At 35.4% G+C, this 17,547-nt stretch overlaps 1 long non-coding RNA gene across 1 annotated transcript; it reads right to left on the bottom strand.

Annotated features, from left to right (window-relative positions):
• Window positions 1–205: 205 nt before the first annotated feature.
• LOC139198398 (uncharacterized) lies at window positions 206–5,999 on the bottom strand. Its single transcript, XR_011583856.1, has 2 exons — window positions 5,836–5,999; window positions 206–562 (listed from the first exon to the last, which is right to left on the bottom strand). It is a non-coding gene; the product is annotated as an uncharacterized lncRNA (long non-coding RNA).
• Window positions 6,000–17,547: the final 11,548 nt, after the last annotated feature.

Genomic DNA, 17,547 nt, shown 5'->3' with positions numbered 1-17,547 from the left:
TCAATTGTTTTGTTTAAATTTATTTCGTTGTTCATTTTTATATTCGCATTTATTGTTTATTAGCATATATATAATTAAATAACAGATTGTTGACATATATCCAACAAATGTAGAATATAAAAGGCGGATATGAGTAAAACTTGTTTTTCGAAATGGTTCGGCTATGCTTTCCAAAGGGACAATGATTACCAAAAACAACTTGACATGTTGCAACAGTCTCTTTACATTGCAAGCAAGATTTAAACTAGCACATGAACACCGATTCATATATTTGTATTTCTTGTTCAAGCAACAAGCATACATGACTAGAATTTCTAGTTATAAAAGGAAAAAAAAATTGCTATATATTATGGTATCAGTACATTCCATGCATTATATTTCCATTTGTTAGCCCTTCATTAGATTTTAAATGTGTGAGACGCATTGACGGTGACTTGGGAAATTGGCATCTCATTAAGAAATATTTCCGAAAAAAAGCTGCTTGCAGGTGTTTGTATTTTTATCTTCTTTTTGGTTTCAACTTTGTGTGCCTTTTAAGCTTCTTGTCCTTCCTATTTCTTGACTGTACAAGGAAGCGAAAAGGATGGTTCATTATCAAGCCGAGAATAAGAAACTTGAAGCAGAAAAGGAAACACCATCAAACTTGGGAAAAGGCAAGCAAATGTTAACATAAAATTTTATCGTGATGCAGTGTTTATAACCTGATAACATCTTGATAAAACTATATATTTTGGTAAAGCAATTCAAGTTTTTTTTTTTTTTTTTTTTTTTTTTTTTTGAATAGATATTATCTACACTAAGGAGAGGGGGTGTGCTTAGTCTCACAAGGGCTAGTAATGATGTGGTTCAAATTCGCCTTTGGTGGGAATCGAACCTAAGATCTCTCACTTACCAATGAAGATGAATATCACTGGACCGTAGTACTAAGTGACAAACAATTCAAGTTATGTACTCATAAGTTAATATCTAAACATTTAATGCTATATTCTAAAGTATTAATTTATCGTAAACTAACTCATATATTATGTAAATTAGTAACATCATATAACAATGTTATTTTTACAAACAAAACTTATTGATCATAAGAATAAACGAAGTCGAGTTATGACCATATATCGGTGTGGACTTGTGGAGGGCAATGCAGTAAACCATTATAGACACGAGACCGAGCATTACGAGACTATGTTAGAGTGTGTTGGGTAAGAATAATGTAGTGTCTTGCTCAAAATTTGGATTGCTTGTAACTAAAAATGTTGAGCAATTTTTTAGGTGTGACTAAAATAATCCAAAATATGATTCGAGCAATCCCACTTTGTAATTTGTCTAATTATAACAATTGAACTTGTCTGACATATATTTTTACAATCTCCCTCGACTGGTATAAATACACATTTTTAAGGTTCATCTCTGACAACCAAATTGCTACCCATGTTGCAAGTTGCATGATCTGTTGGCTTTTGTCATTATTGTCCTGGGCAGTTTCTGTTCTATTTTCTCAGTTTTTTATTGGTTGAGTTGCTCCATTTGCCAACCGAAAGAACAAATTGCAGATTAAAATTCTATACAAGCCTAGGAGTTAGCTGCGCATTACAAATTGCAAAAAATTGTCATTGAAAGAAAATGAAATCGGGTATACAACATCCCAAAGATTTAGCTGCTGTTTCAAAAAAAAATTGTTTGAATCAATGTTTTCTCACGTTTTGATCATTCTTCTGTTGTATTTAGCTGCTGTTTCAAAAAAAAAATTGTTTGAATCAATGCTTTCTCACGTTTTGATCATTCTTCTGTTGTATTTTTGGCATGCTAGTGCCTTACCTTTCTAGAATTATCAACATGAGCTATGTATTTGATATCCATTAGCATTGCTTTTGACTTTCTGCACTCACAAAACTTCATGCCTCACCAATAGTTTACGTACCTTCCTCATAAACTTATATCTAGTCCACGTCCAGGTTTTTCTCAAATTATTAGGCTTTCACTAAAGTACGCTATAAGAATTGGGCTAAAATTAACATTTTTGTTTTTTTAGTGTAAACCATGACATAGAAAAATAAAAAAAAAATAAAAAAAAAACTAATCTAGAAATTGGTGAATAAAAATCAGGTGGTTTGTTTTAAATGGAAGACAACGTCTCTTCAAACCCTGCCCCAACCAACCACCACCTCCCTACCGCCATCTACTCCATCACGTACCACCTCTAACCTGACGTCTTCCTCACATGGCCGGTCCTGATATTTTTGAGATTCGGGGCAACGTTAAAAAATGTGACCTCACTTCGTTTAAAAAAAATATTTGTTTTTACACATAAGACATCAATAAAATTATATTTAGAAAATCACTTAAAACTCAGTAATTTAGAAATACGGAAAAACTAATTTATTTTGTATCGAGAGAAGGAAACCAAAAACTTCAAGCTTATAAATAGATAGGTTATGAGTTTTGTCTTCCATCTGAACTTTTAAAATGTTTTTACACAAATCATGTGTTTTTTTTCTTCTTATTTACTAACCTCTTCAATATAAGACTAAAAAAAATTAAAAAAAACTAATGAAAATGGCTTGGAAACTTAGAGTTTTAATAATAAGGACAAAATAAAGGGTAAAGTGAATAGTACTACTATTGACTTTTTAGTGTAAAAATATGGTTTTTCGTTAAAGTGAACAGTACCATGAGCTTTTCGTTAAAGTTCCCAAATGATATTTTTGAGTCTTTAAGGTTTAAGTAATGAATGGGCACCAAATTAAACATTTTGATGACACGTTATATGATTTACAATTTAGTCTTGAATTGGAACAAATGTTTAAAAATAGCAACCCACATAATTACTTACTAGCTAGTAATTAAAAATAAATTAACAATCAAACAAAAATTCGTCAAAATTGAAAAAATATAAACATGCACATAACATTTCGAACTTAGAACCTCTCGTTTATTTTAAATACAAAAACCATTGCTTCTAATTAAACTTTTGATAATTTAGTCAAATTTTATAAATTTGTACTATTATGAAAATAAATTTGTAAAAATTGGAATTTAAATAAGCACACATGGTGTTTTGAACCCAAGACCTCCTCATTAATTTCAAAAAAAATCACCGGTTCTAGTTAAATTTATTTATCATTAAACCAAATTTTATAAATTTATACTCTTATGAAAACGTATATAAATATGTCACACTAATAATTTTGGTGCCCTTAATTTTTTTTTGAGCCCCGAACAGTAGCCTGCCCGCACTAGGCATGGGTCGGCCCTACTTCCTCACTAGTCACTAGTGACTCACTACTTATCCATCACCTCTAACCACAGCCCACCCAAGATCAAATCCCGCTCAACTATATTGGATCCACCCCAGCTCGCACCCAACCTCCTTAGACCATCTCCAATGGTGGCTTATAACCTAAAATTCCCCTTCCTCACTAGTCACTAATGATTTTATTAAGCCCTGAACAGTACCTTGCCTGCACTAGGCATGGGCCGGCCTTTCCTCACTAGTCACTAGTGACTCACTACTCATCCATCACCTCCAACCACAGCCCACCCAAGATCAAATCCCGCTCAACTATATTGGATCCACCCCAGCTCGCACCCAACCTCCTTAGACCATCTCCAATAGTGGCTTATAACTCAAAATTCCCCTTCCCCCCTCCCCCCCCCCCCCCAAACCCACTCCAACCCAAAACCTAAACCAAACCTAAAACTTAAAACCTAAAAAGAAGGCAAATACCAGCCATAATTTAGCACACAAAATAAAATAGGACCCACGGGTGAGAGTGAAAAGTGGGTTGTGAAGACCACACCCTAAAACCCAGTCCCCCAACGCACCTCACGCGCCCTTTTTTTTCCAACCGAAGGCCCACCCACGTGGGTTGGTCCCCTATGCTGTCAGCCTTACTGTAGCCCAACAGCTACTTTTGTTCATCCAACGGCCAATTTAATTGGACCGTTGGTTAATCCAACGGTCCGCATTCAAATTTTTTTTTTATATTTATATATTTATTGAATCTAACGACTTAGATCGAATATAATCAAATCTAACGGTAAAAAAAAGATCTAACGGTCCAAATTTAAATCCAACGGCTAAAATAATTTAAAAACATTATTTAACTTAAAATTGAACCAAAAACTCTATAAGTTACCTATGTATTTGTTCAAACATCCACACAAAACTCAATTTTCTCCTACAATTCTTCCAATTTTTCTTTCTATTATTTCTTCTCATCTCCAAAATTTTCAAGATGGCAAAAGAGCAAGTTAGAGGTCGTAATTGGACCTTTGACGAAGATATTGCTTTATGTTTGGCATGGATTTCTATTAGCGAAGATGGTGTCGTCGGCACGAATCAAAATAGAAAGGTTTTGTGGGGTAAAATCGTTGATAAGTTCTATAAAAACTCCAACGCCGGTCAAAGGGAAGTTGGTGGTGTTTATGATCGGTGGAAGATTATCAACAAAGCGTGCACTTTGTGGAAATGAAGCTTGGAGAGAGCCATGGTTGACATGCCTAGTGGAAGGGGCGCCTCATAAATTGTGAGTTTCTTTGTTGATATTTTATTTGTCATGTACATAATAGTATTTTGCAACTAATTGTTTTTATATATTTGTTGCATAGGGTGACAAAGCAATGACAATTTACAAGACAAGAACTACACCAAAAAATCAAACTTTTACGTTGCATCATGCTTGGAACATCCTCAAGGATTGTCCAAGGTGGGGAACCGATGTGGATCAACAATGGGGAAGATTGTTTCATAGTGAAGCCCCACCCCCAAATGATGTCAATGAGGGTGTGAATTTTGCTGACAATGAAGGTGTCGAACAAATGACCCCAGCTTCTTTTACAAGGCCCCCGGGTAGAGATAAGCAAAAGGAAGCAAAGAGAAAAAGGAAATCCCAAGATCCGATACGTGCACAATTTGCTAGCGGAATGGTAAGAATGAATGAAAACCATATCTCTCGGCAAGAAGAATCGGCCCAAATGCGTTTGGCCATTAAGGAACAAGGGGATAGGAAGCAAGAAAGGTTCGAAATTAATTTGATGATGGAGGACCTCGACAAATACACTCCAAAGAGGAAGAAATACTTACGTGGTAAGCAAAATGACATTTTACGAAGGAGTGCCACAAGGAGTATATTTCAAGATGACGATTCATCTCAAGACTATCACCTAAGTCCATCACCAAGTCAAGATGGTGGATATCATTATTAAGTTTATGAGTTTTCGATTGTATTAAGTTTATGTGGTTTATTAATTGTCTTTTTGTTTTTTGTTTTTTAAAGTTTAAGTGGTTTATTAATTGTCTTTTTGTTTTTTTTTTAAAGTTTATGTGGTTTATTAATTGTCATTTGTATTACGTTTATGTGCTTTATTAAATATCGTTTGTATTAAGTTTATGTGGTTTATCATGATTTTCATGTATTGATTTAGTGATTTTTCAAAATTTATCGGAATTTAAATATTTTTAAGGTAAAATGTTCATATATTTAATTTAGGATAATCTACATAATTTTTTTTTAAGTTAATTTAAAAAATAGCCTTAATCCATTCTTTAATAATTTAAGGCTAAAATTTTAGGGCAAAATGACTGGAGCAGAAAAACTGTTTCTGGGCTAAAACCTAAATTTTCTGAACTAAATATTTTTAGGTTATAAGCCACCATTGGAGATGGTCTTAGAACTCTCCCACTGCTGTGTGGATTTTATAAGGAGGGAGACATGATTTTGAGAAAAAAAGTGGGGGAGAGAAGGTTTGGCTGGTTTTCTGGATGGGTTAAAGAAAAAAAAAACAATGAACTGAAAAATTATTAACAAAAAGAAAGAAAACATGAAATTGACTTACCTACCCCCAAGCTCATTCCAAAATGTGGCTTTAGTCCATTTTTGTCGTTGTCTTCGCCCTCATCATCGGTCTCTATTTCAGTTGCGGTGGCCATCGGAGATGAGAGTGAGCGAGCAGAGGGGAAAGGCTTACAGAAGGAGAGAGAAGGAGAAAGAGTCGGTGAAGAAGAAGAGATGAGAATGAGAGAGGTGTGGCCCTGTGGGTTAGGTTAATAAGAGAGAGATTGGAGCATCATATGAAAACGACGACATTGATGCATCAAAATTGCATGTAGAAGCAAAACAAATTCCAATTTTTATTGCCAATATATATATATATATATATATTAATTTATTGCTCGGATAAGTTAATAAGATGGGTAACTTTAGAGAGTTCACATATTTATACCACATTAATATATTTACATGATGTGTCAAATGATGTATATAATAACATCTAATGAGATAAACTTATTACTTGATACGACATGTACATATTACTTGCCATATTCGATGGTACACTGATATTAAATTGTTGATGGAGCTCTGGTTACACAGTGCAAGGAAGAAAGAAAATTAGATTACAAAAACAGATCATCTTAATTGTCTTCGTAAAAAATAACATTTTAATTTTTGAATACATTGGCTATAAGTTGAAGAACTATAGTTTACACAAGTGTACGATATGTTTCTCCAACTAGCAAATGTGTCGTACTTTGACTGTGATAACCCTTTCTTTCTCTAGCTCTACGTTTTTCATGTTATCTGATCTGATAGGGTATAGCGTTTAGTGTTCTTGGTATCGACTTTGCACTCTTTCATGTATTTGTTCAAACATTCAAATAAAATTCACTTTTCTCACGATTCTTTCAGTTTTTCTTTATTAATCTTTATTTAGTGCTTAAATTATCATTTGTATTAGTAGTTGTTGTGATTTTTATGCACTCTTTTAACTATCATTTATTAATCTTTTAATTCAGTGTTTTATTTAGTGGTTAAACATTAAAGCATATTATTACAAGAAAAGATTGAAGCATTTTATTAAAAGGAAGGATTAAGCATATTATTAGAAACGCTATTCATATGTGTTCCACCACTTTTATGTTAGATGGATGGGTATGTGTTTCATATTCTTAGAAATGCTATTCATGTGTTCCATGACTTTTATGTTTCATCTATTTCATATGTGTAAAAAGAGTTTTCCATGTTGTTCCACAGAGGAATTTAACAGAAACCCAACCAAATATCTTGAATATCAGTCACCCTATGATTTCTATAACTTTCATGTTTTATAAGGTAGGTTTAATGATTTTTTATTATTTATCAAAATTTAAATATTTTGAAGTTGGAATGTTCGTAAAAAGAAATTAGCATAATCTACATAAATTTTATTTTTTAAAAAAATTACCCAAAAAAAATTAGATTAGAATCCTTTTTTAATAATCTCGGCTTATAATTTTGGAAAATCATTGAAGGAATAAAAGTTACTTTTGGGTTAGAACTCATAATTTATTTTACCCTCACACTGTTCATTTCAACAAGACTAGCCTCTAGATTAAAAATGCATTGGATCTCAATAATTTGCAGCAAAGTTTAGGTTGTGACATTTTGCACAAATTGATTAAAAGCAAATCAAGAAAAAATCATTCATATTGGCACTCAAAAGTGCAACAAGTATTTATGATTGTGTTCCTAGAGATCATTGACAAATCTAAAGGTTGTAATATTTATAGCCAATGAGAACGCATATTAGTCCGTCATGAATGTGTGGTGGGATACTCCCTATGTTCAAAATATTTCCTGCCAATTAAGAAACTTGACCAGGTAGGATGTCCAAATAATGTAGATGGTGGTGAAGAGTTGCTGACGGAAGTTTTGGGTTTGTTGATTTGTGTTTTCTTCCCTTAAAGAAATTATATATTTTTGATATCCATATTTAGATAAATCCAACTTATTTAAAATGATAAAGTCAGAACGCTGCACTGTTTGGGTATAAAATTTAGTATATATATTTGGTGTCCATAATATTAAGTGAATTAATACTTTGCAATTAGGACCGGTCTTGAGATTTCAGAGTCCCTAACAAGTTAGAGAGTTAGTGTGAGCAAAGGTTCAAGGCTTATGGTTTACAACCTAGGGTTCGCTCATACACAATGGCGAAGCCACGTGAGGGCGAGGAGTGGCGGCCGCCACTCCCCTCGTCGAAAAACACCACTGGAGAGCTGGGTTTGCCACTCCCCTTGCCAGAAAACCCACTAGTTCATCTCTTATGGACCTTTGTTTGCTGGGCGGTTTGTTTTGCTGCGCGCAACAGCAGCAGACTACTATTTAAATAATAAAAAAAAAACCATGCCAAAATGACGTCGTTTTGGTCTTGGTAAAAAAAAAATTAAAATTTTTAAAACAAAACGACGCTGTTTTGAATATTTGAAAAAAAAAAATATTATAAAGGGGGACCGCGTGTCGACCCCTTGTCCCCCGTTCCCCTTTACTTCAAGGGAAATTTTATTTAAACCCATGTAATCTCTTTCTACACCTAATTTAAATTTTTAATGTTAATTGTCTATGTTACCATATTGCATAATTATTATTAAGTACCAAATAAAATTAATAATAAAACTCAAATTTATCAATAAACCCACACACTATAATTAAACCCTAGCATCACTTTTTGTTTATCTTACATTCATTCCGGCTAAATCCTCCAATTAAGGTATGACTCGATTATGGATATTTTGTTCGTTTGATTTAACTTTTTTAGAGTTTAGAATATGAGTATTTGGGTTTCAATATTTTTCATCAATCCCACATAGTACCCTTTGTAAAACTTTCTGCAACAACAAATTGTTGTAGACACTCTCTCAGTGTATGTCTGCACCCCAAAACACCTCCCAATACGATATCTGATGCTGCTGCTAGTACATGTATGGCTGCTGCTGTCTTGTGCCCATATGCCCTCCAATATGATTTACATTTTTCTTGTAACTGATCAATGCTTGAAGACACTGATTTAGGAAATGAGTCCACAATCACCCCGGATAAAGAATTAAATAGCTAACAAATCCACCTACTGAACCTTGCCTGATACCTTTTCAAAAGCTAAAATCATTGGATGGCTGCACAATGTCATTAATAGAGGTAAGAGTCAAATGGGTGTAAAGATAAATTTGCATATTAAATTAGGTTTATAAGGGTATTTTAGGTAGTAAATTTAGATTTAAAGAGATATTGATAGTTTAGTTAAAAATCAAATGGGTGCAAAAAGTAAGTTTGGTGTAGAAAGAGGTTACATGAGTTTAAATAAAATTTCCCTTACTTCAATCCCCCCCTCCCGTCCCGTTCAGCAATCAAGACAGAGAGAGAACAAAGCTGCTCCCAAAATCCCAGCATCTAACCAAGTTACCAACGCCAGCCGTTCCCCTTTAATTTCTATTAGGCTGATTCCCGTTGAGCTGTCACAAGCCATTCTCCAACCGCTAAGCCGTCAGCTTCCACCCTTCAAAGGTAAATTTTTTAATTCCTAAATGTATTAATCCCTAACCCTAATTAATTATTTAATACGAATTTCATTTAATTGGTATAGAATCATATGGTAATGCACTAATATGGTTATTGGTTATTGATTATTAATGTGAATCATATGTTTCTATGATTATTGATATGAAATTATTTTTTAGGATGAAAATTAAAATTTGAATTCTTGATGATTAGTTGAATTGATTAGTTGTATAATGGTCGATCTTGAGTGTCATTATTATGTGCATGTTGGAATTAATGCTTGTTGTACTGAGGGAGCACGTGTAGCGATCGAATGGGTTGCACAAGAAACATATGCATCTTTGGACAGGCATCCTTGGGTTGCACAAGAAAATATCAAAAGCACAACTCTTTAAGTAAATAGAAGATGGCATTTCGTTGTCTAGTCCCCTAATCCCTAAAACATTTAGAAACCAACTTACATGCACTTTCGGGTAGTCCTTCTCCTTCAAATATTCCGAGTAGTCCTCCTCCTCCTTCAAATATTCCAAGAAGTTCTCCTTTAAATATTCCAAGTAGGTCACAACAAAGTGAGGTTACTAAGTTGGATGAAATATTGGCTAATCTTCCTGCAGACCCTGCACATAGACGTCGAATGCTTGATTATCCACCTAATTATTGTGAAACAATTCATAGACACTATCTCCAAATTGATCCTTGTCAACCTAGAGACCACATCATGCCAAAAAAGGTTAGCAACAATTGATGTTTTATCATCGGTTGGTTTGATAAGTTTAAGTGGTTGGAGTATAGTATATCAAAAAACACCATTGCGTAACAAAATGGGAGATCAATGGTTGAGTGATAGCATGGTTGTTTACATTGAGAGAGATGTATTTTCCTTTATTGATAATGAGCCTATTATGCGACGTTTTCATGACATGAAACCTCGTCAGCAACAAATTGTAATTTGTTTGTATTGATTAATTATGGAAGACATTACTATATGAAAAGATTTAGTTGTTGCCATTTTTCTTTAACCTTGCATTTTTTAAGTTCGCCTATCCCCTAGAAATCCTGGCTTAGACTATTCTCATACGTACGTTGAGCACATGAGTCATCCCCCACAACGACTCAACTGATTATCTTCATACGTAAAGAGGACAATCTTTACTAATACAAATGAGGAAAAATATAACAGTAAAACATAGCAAAACATGCAGTGAGCAATGTCGGAGCCAAATACATTCGATCAAGTGCTACTGTTGAGTTTTGGTTTCAATATTTGTTGTATATCTCATTATGAAGATTACAAGAGAGTGAAGACAACTCTTATAGAGAGCCAAAAGAAAGCTACAATAGATTGTAGGATAACTACACAAACACAATCCCTAAAATCTGCCATAACAAGTGGAAAAGCAAAAACCAAATTACAAGTAAAGAAGTTTTTTACAAGCAACTAAGAAAGGTTGATGTAAGGTGAATGACAAGCTATGAAAAGTGATTGGTGAATGACAAGCTATGGAGAAAGGTTGATGTAAGGTGAATGATAAGCTATGGAAAGTGATTGGTGAATGACAAGTTATGGAGAAAGGTTGATGTAAGGTGAATGACAAGCTATGGTGAGGATGAAAACTTATACATACAACCCATTTATACTTTCAATACACCCCCTCAAGCTGGATCAAAGGGATTGATTGATCCAAGCTTGCACAACAAATGCTGAAACTGAGTAGAGTATAGTGCTTTTGTGAATAAATCAACAAGTCGATCGTGGCTGCGTTTGAACACGGTGTCTATCACCTTGGATTGAACTTGAGCACGAATATAATGGCAGTCAACTTCAATATGTTTGGTCCTTTCATGGAATACTGGATTGGAGGCAATGTGCATGGCAGCTTGGTTATCACAATACAAGGACATATGTGTCATGCTTATGAATCCGAGCTCGGAAAGAAGACCTTTCAACCATATGAGTTCACAGGCTATTGTTACCATAGCCCTATACTCAGCTTCAGCACTAGATCGAGCAATAACAATTTGTTTCTTGCTCTTCCAAGTGACAAGGTTCCCTCCAACAAATGTGCAAAAACCTGTTGTGGATTTTCGATCAAGGGCATTTCCAGCCCAGTCAGCATCTGTGTAGGCCAAGATGTGATTTGATCCATTGTTCTTCATAATTATCCCCCTTCCTACTGAGCCTTTGAGATATCGAAGTATTCTCTTGACGATTTCCCAGTGAACTAGAGTAAGAGAGTGCATGAACTGACTGGATAGGCTAACTGAATATGAGATATCAGGCCTAGTAATGGTGAGATAAATAAGTTTCCCAACCATTCGCTGATAAACACTAGGGTCCGAAAGAGGTTCACCTTTTTCATGCCACTGAAGTTTGTTAGCTAGGGGTGTCCGAGCTAGTTTACATTCCATCGTGTTAGCTTCATCTAGAAGATCGAGAACATACTTTCTTTGATTCAAGAACAATCCCTTTGAAGAGGTAGCTACCTCAATTCCAAGAAAGTATTTCAAGGGCCCCAAGTCTTTAATGGTAAATTTTTGTTGAAGTGACTGCTTAAGCGTCTTGATTTCACTTATATTGTCACCTGTAATAATTAAGTCGTCAACATATATAAGCACAACCAATTTGTCAGTAATACTACTTCAAACAAACAAAAAAAAAGTCAGCATGACTCCTTTTGAACCCTGCAGCTTTAAGGACTGAGCTAAACTTCGAATACCAAGCTCGAGGGGACTGTTTGAGACCATATATGGCTTTGTGAAGTCTACAGACCTTGTTGGGTTCATTTTCTCTTGGATGACCAGGAGGCAACTTCATGTACACTTCTTTTTCAAGATCCCCATAAAGAAATGCATTCTTCACATCCATTTGGAATAAGGGTCATGCATTACTAACTGCCACAGACAACAATACCCTCACTGTGTTCATTTTGGCAACAGGAGCAAAGGTCTCCTTATAGTCAATGACATAGGTTTGAGTAAAGTCTTGAGCTACTAACCGTGCCTTGTGTCTTTCAATGCTTCCATTGGAGTTGAATTTGGTCTTATATATCCACTTACTTCCCATGACCTTCTTGCCATTTGGAAGATCCACCACACTCCATGTCTGGTTATCATTTAGAGCTTGAAGCTCTTTAGTCATAGCATCTTGCCACTCAGGCATGCATGTGGCTTCATGAAAATTCCTTGGTTCGAAAGTGTGGGACAATTTGTTAAGGAAAGAAGTATGAGAAGATGAAAATATGTGATAAGAAATGGCTGCAGAGATAGGATGTCTTGCAGTGTAAGTAACATACTCTTGTAACCTCACTAGTGGATGTCTATCTCGTGTAAGATTTCTTCTTGGTGCACTATAGCTTCCTGATTTGGTTGAGCTTCTGATGGTCCAGAGGAGCTTGACACTGCATCAATTACACTCTCAGTGAGTTGAGAATTATCAGTGTTGATTGAGCAGGAGTGACTTCATGAATTTCTGCTGGAATAGGTAGTGGAAATAGGTCTATAAGATCTTCCATATTTGCATTAGTCTCCAACCCTTTGTGGAAATAAGGTGAATATTCATTAAATCGCACATCTCTAGAGACTGTCAGCTTCCCCGTGTTAGGGTTGTACACTTTGTAACTCTTTTGAGAACTGGTGTATCCTATAAACACACATTTGGCAGCTCGAGGGTCAAGTTTGTCACGATGGAGAGCTTGAATGTGCACATAACAAGTACAACCAAAGGTCCTGAGGTGAGACAAGTTTATAGGCCTGCCCTTCATGACTTCAAAAGGAAATTTAGTATTCAACACCCAAGTTGGCAGTCTATTAATGATGTATGTGGCAGTGAGTAGGGCTTGAGACCAAAATTTCTTAGGAACATTCATTTGGATCATAAGTGATCGAGTCTTCTCCAATAATTCTCGATTCTTTCTCTCAGGCACACCATTTTGTTGTGGTGTACCAACACAACTAGTTTGATGCAAAATGCCATGTTTGCTCAAGTAATTACTCATGTTATTGGAAGTGTATTCGGTACCATTATCTGATCTTAACATATATAACTTAGATGAAAATTGATTGGTGATTAGGTTGTGAAAGTCCATAAAAGCATCAAACAAATCACTTTTAAGTTTTAAAAGATACAACGAGTTACTCTAGAATAGTCATCAATAAATGTAACATAATGTCTATACCCATCAAAGGATTCTACACGAGAAGGACCCTAAATATCAGAGTGAACAAACTCAAAAAGTTTACTAGTTCTAGAATTAGAGGAAACAAAAAGAAGTCTAATGGCTTTTGACATTTGACAAGTTTCACACTCCAGTGTGTTTTTACAAAAAAAGGGAAACAACTTGGTCATCACATGTTCTGAGGGATGGGCAAGGCGTTGATGCTAGAGTTGATGTTCCTGAACTTGACTTAAGTTGACACTGAGCTTTTTGACAAAATTGGACTCATTTGAGAGATAGTAGAGTCCATTCAAGAAGAACCTTTCACCAATCTTCTTCTGAGTAACTCGGTCCTGAAACACAACATTGTGAGGGGAAAATATGGCAAGACAGTCTAAGATTTTTGTGATTTTTCCAATTGACAATAGCTGAAAAGGAAAAGAAGGTACATAGAGAGCAATGGAATCAGTATGCTCACTTAGCAATCTAATCTTTCCTTTCCCTAGAATAGGTTCCCCTTTCCCATTTACAACAGATACATGAATTGGATCAATAGTTCTTTGAAAATCGTGGAGACTAGAGGGTTTATTAGTTATATGATCAGTGGCACCAGAGTCAATAATCCTAAAATCATGTTAACATTTGCATTAAGAGCAGTGGAAATGACACTAATAATACCTAGAATATTGCCTTTCGATGTGTTCTCTAAGTCAGCCAAGAATCCAGCAAATTTCCCTAGCATTGCAGTAGGGTTTTTAGGTGTCATTTCATCAGGTTCAGTGTTTCCTTGCTTCTTTTGAAGAAAAACAGCAAACTCATTGATTAAGGACATATGATTTGTTGAGAAATTGGTCATCCCATAAGTTGAGGAACAACCTGAATGAAATGCTTTTGCAGTGACTCCATCCTTCCCATCTTTGATCATCCTGCCTTCCCTATCAAACTTAGGCTTTAACTCCGGATGAAAAATCCAACATTTTTTCTCTCAAATGTCCCCTTATGTTGCAATAAGAACATTTCCAGTCTGCTTTCTTGCCAAGCACCCTATCACCAGTTGCTTTGTGATTTGTCGTGAAAACCCTAGCTTTAGAGTTGGATTTGGGCTCAACATTCATCACTTTTCGTCGAGTTTCCTCTCTTTGGACTGCATGACACACACTGGTAAAAAAGGGCAGCTCTTGAGTCATTAACAAGTGACTATGCAAGTCTTCATACTCCATTCCCAAGCTTGCTAAGAGTTGAAACACCTTGTCTTCATCAACCCTCTTGAGTAGCATAGCGGGATCAGTTGTGTGTGGACGATACATATCGAGTTCATTCCACATGAATTTCATACTTCCAAGGTGTTGAACAAATGAGTGATCACCTTGCTTTAAACTAGCCACACTCTTCTTCAATTGAATGCGAACTGAGTTGTTTTGGCTGCCATACATATCTTTGACAGACTCCCATAGGAGAAGGGAAGACTCTGAGTAGCTGAAAAACTCAGACAGTTTTGGCTCTATGGAGTTAAGTAACCAGGACATGACCAGCTGATCAGTAGCATGCCATGCATCGTAAGTTGGTGAAGTGGATTCTGGGGGCTCAAAGCTTCCATTGATAAACCCTAGCTTCGATCTTCCTCATAGAGCAAGTGACACAGCTCTTGACCAAGGAAGGTAGTTGAACTCGTTCAGTAGCACGAGCAGAGTCATTGATTTGGATTGTTCTCAACCCCTTGGGATAAGTTTAGGGAAGAGGATGAGGCACTATCGGCACTAGACACATTTTCTTCTGCCATGTCTATCGATGATGAGCAAATGAAGAAGGAAAAAAATGAACAGAGTCAGGACCTTATGGTTCCTGCTTTGATAACATGTTGAGTTTTGGTTTCAATATTTGTTGTATATCTCATTATGAAGATTACAATAGAGTGAAGGCAACTCTTATAAAGAGCCAAAAGAAAGCTACAATAGATTGTAGGATAACTACACAAACACAATCCCTAAAATCTGCCATAACAAGTGGAAAAGCAAAAACCAAATTACAAGTAAAGAAGTTTTTTTCAAGCAACTAAGAAAGGTTGATGTAAGGTGAATGACAAGCTATGGAAAGTGATTGGTGAATGACAAGTTATCGAGAAAGGTTGATGTAAGGTGAATGATAAGTTATGGAAAGTGATTGGTGAATGACAAGTTATAGAGAAAGGTTGATGTAAGGTGAATGACAAGCATAGAGAAAGGTTTGAATGACAAGCATAGAGAAAGGTTGATGTAAGGTGAATGACGAGTTATGGTGAGGATGACAACTCATAGATACAACCCATTTATACTTTCAATAGCTACAGTAAGATCATGCAAGAGGTCATGTCTCAACCAACATGGGATTATATAGGAAGTGCTTCAAGTCGAATGGCATATGCTGCTCGACTTCCACAAGTATAATTCATACAAGGTCATCATTCCAAATATTCTCATGATCCCAAGGCATCATTTAACAGTAGCTCCAACAAAATAAAACAAGCCGATTTGTTCCATATGAATCAAATAAATAGATGGTTCGCCATGAGTTAATCTGTTACTTATTTCTAACACTGTCGATTTGTTCCTTACATTTGGATGGCAAAACAATCTCCAATTCAAATGATTTTTATAGCAATAATCTTCAAATGAAGTTTGAAAAATTACATGGTTCCAATTATAAAATTTATACGATGAATATTCGTTATTCATAAAGGGTAAGATATGTGCATTCATTCCACATGGATGCAAATATTATCCATAAAATTTCATTGGAGACCATCCATATGAGCTCATGTGAAACATGAATAACATCTTAATATAACTATATATTTTGGAAAAGAAATTTAAGTAATGTACTCATAATATCTAAACATTTAATACTATACTTGTGGATGCAAATTTCTTCCTCCTTGATCTTGGACAAAATTGCACCTACAAAACAATTAACACCTTAGGGTCAAGGCCAAGAGCCTCATGCGCCCACGATGAATTGGGGGGCTTTGGCCGAAGAACCTCCGATGCCAAAGTTAGAATTTAGAGAGAAAAAGTGTTTAGAGAGTTTTGGAGTTTTGCAAGAGTATGGACCTAAGTTTTCGGTGAGAATGGGAGCCAATATATAGGGCATGGCCGGTCCTCTTTGGAGAAAGAGTGGCCAGCCCTTTATGCACATTTTGGGTGTTACTTGGTATTTAATTTGGCTAATTAACATAATAAAAAGGGATATTTTTGGGAGTTTATGGTAGAAATGTGAAGGAAATGGCCGGTTCCCTTGGAGAATGGGTAACCAGCCTTTAGTGTATTTTTTGGGCATAATGGATAGTTTAATTGACAATTAATGGATTAATTAAGTAATAATATCATTAATTGGCCAATTAACTCAATTTATGTGGAATATTTTGTAGGTTATAGAATGATAGCTAATTGATTAGCTAAAAGAGGGAAAGTGAGGTAAAAATTATATGGAATAAAATAGGTTTTGAATTGTTACCTATTTTGGACATTTTTTGACTTGGTTGAGGATGATTGCCCGCTGCTCAAGCGTAGGAATCCCGTTGTACCTCAAGGGTATTTTTGTCCTCTTTTATCCAAAAATCCATGTGTCTTCTTGTGATTATTTTTGGCTCCACAATACTCTATATTAATTTACCGTACACTAGCTCATATATTATAACATGTGGATCAGTAATATTATATAACAACGTTATACCTACAAACAAAAACTTCTTGATCATAAGAGGATTTTAAAGAAGTCGAATTATGACCATATATCGGTGTAGACTTGTTGAGGGCAATGCAACTTCTATACCACTATATACACGAGCCCGAGTATTACGAGACTGTTAGAGTGTGTGAGAGTAAGAATATAATTTAGTGTCATGCTCTAATTTTGGATTGCTTCTTGCAAGTAACTAAAATGTTGAGAAATTTTCTACGTGCGACTAGAACTAATCCAAAATATGATTCAGGCCGAAGAGAAATTCACTCCCAACCTTTTGAGTTCTAACATCCCGCTTTGTAATTTGTCTAATTATAGCAATATGACTCTTTGTCCCCAATATAAATCCCACAAACTCCCTCCCC

Source organism: Malus domestica, chromosome 08, assembly GCF_042453785.1.
Source record: "Malus domestica chromosome 08, GDT2T_hap1".
Taxonomy (NCBI): Eukaryota; Viridiplantae; Streptophyta; class Magnoliopsida; order Rosales; family Rosaceae; genus Malus; species Malus domestica.
Note: the sequence above shows the minus strand (reverse complement) of the source record. Positions and strands in the feature narration are given on the sequence as shown.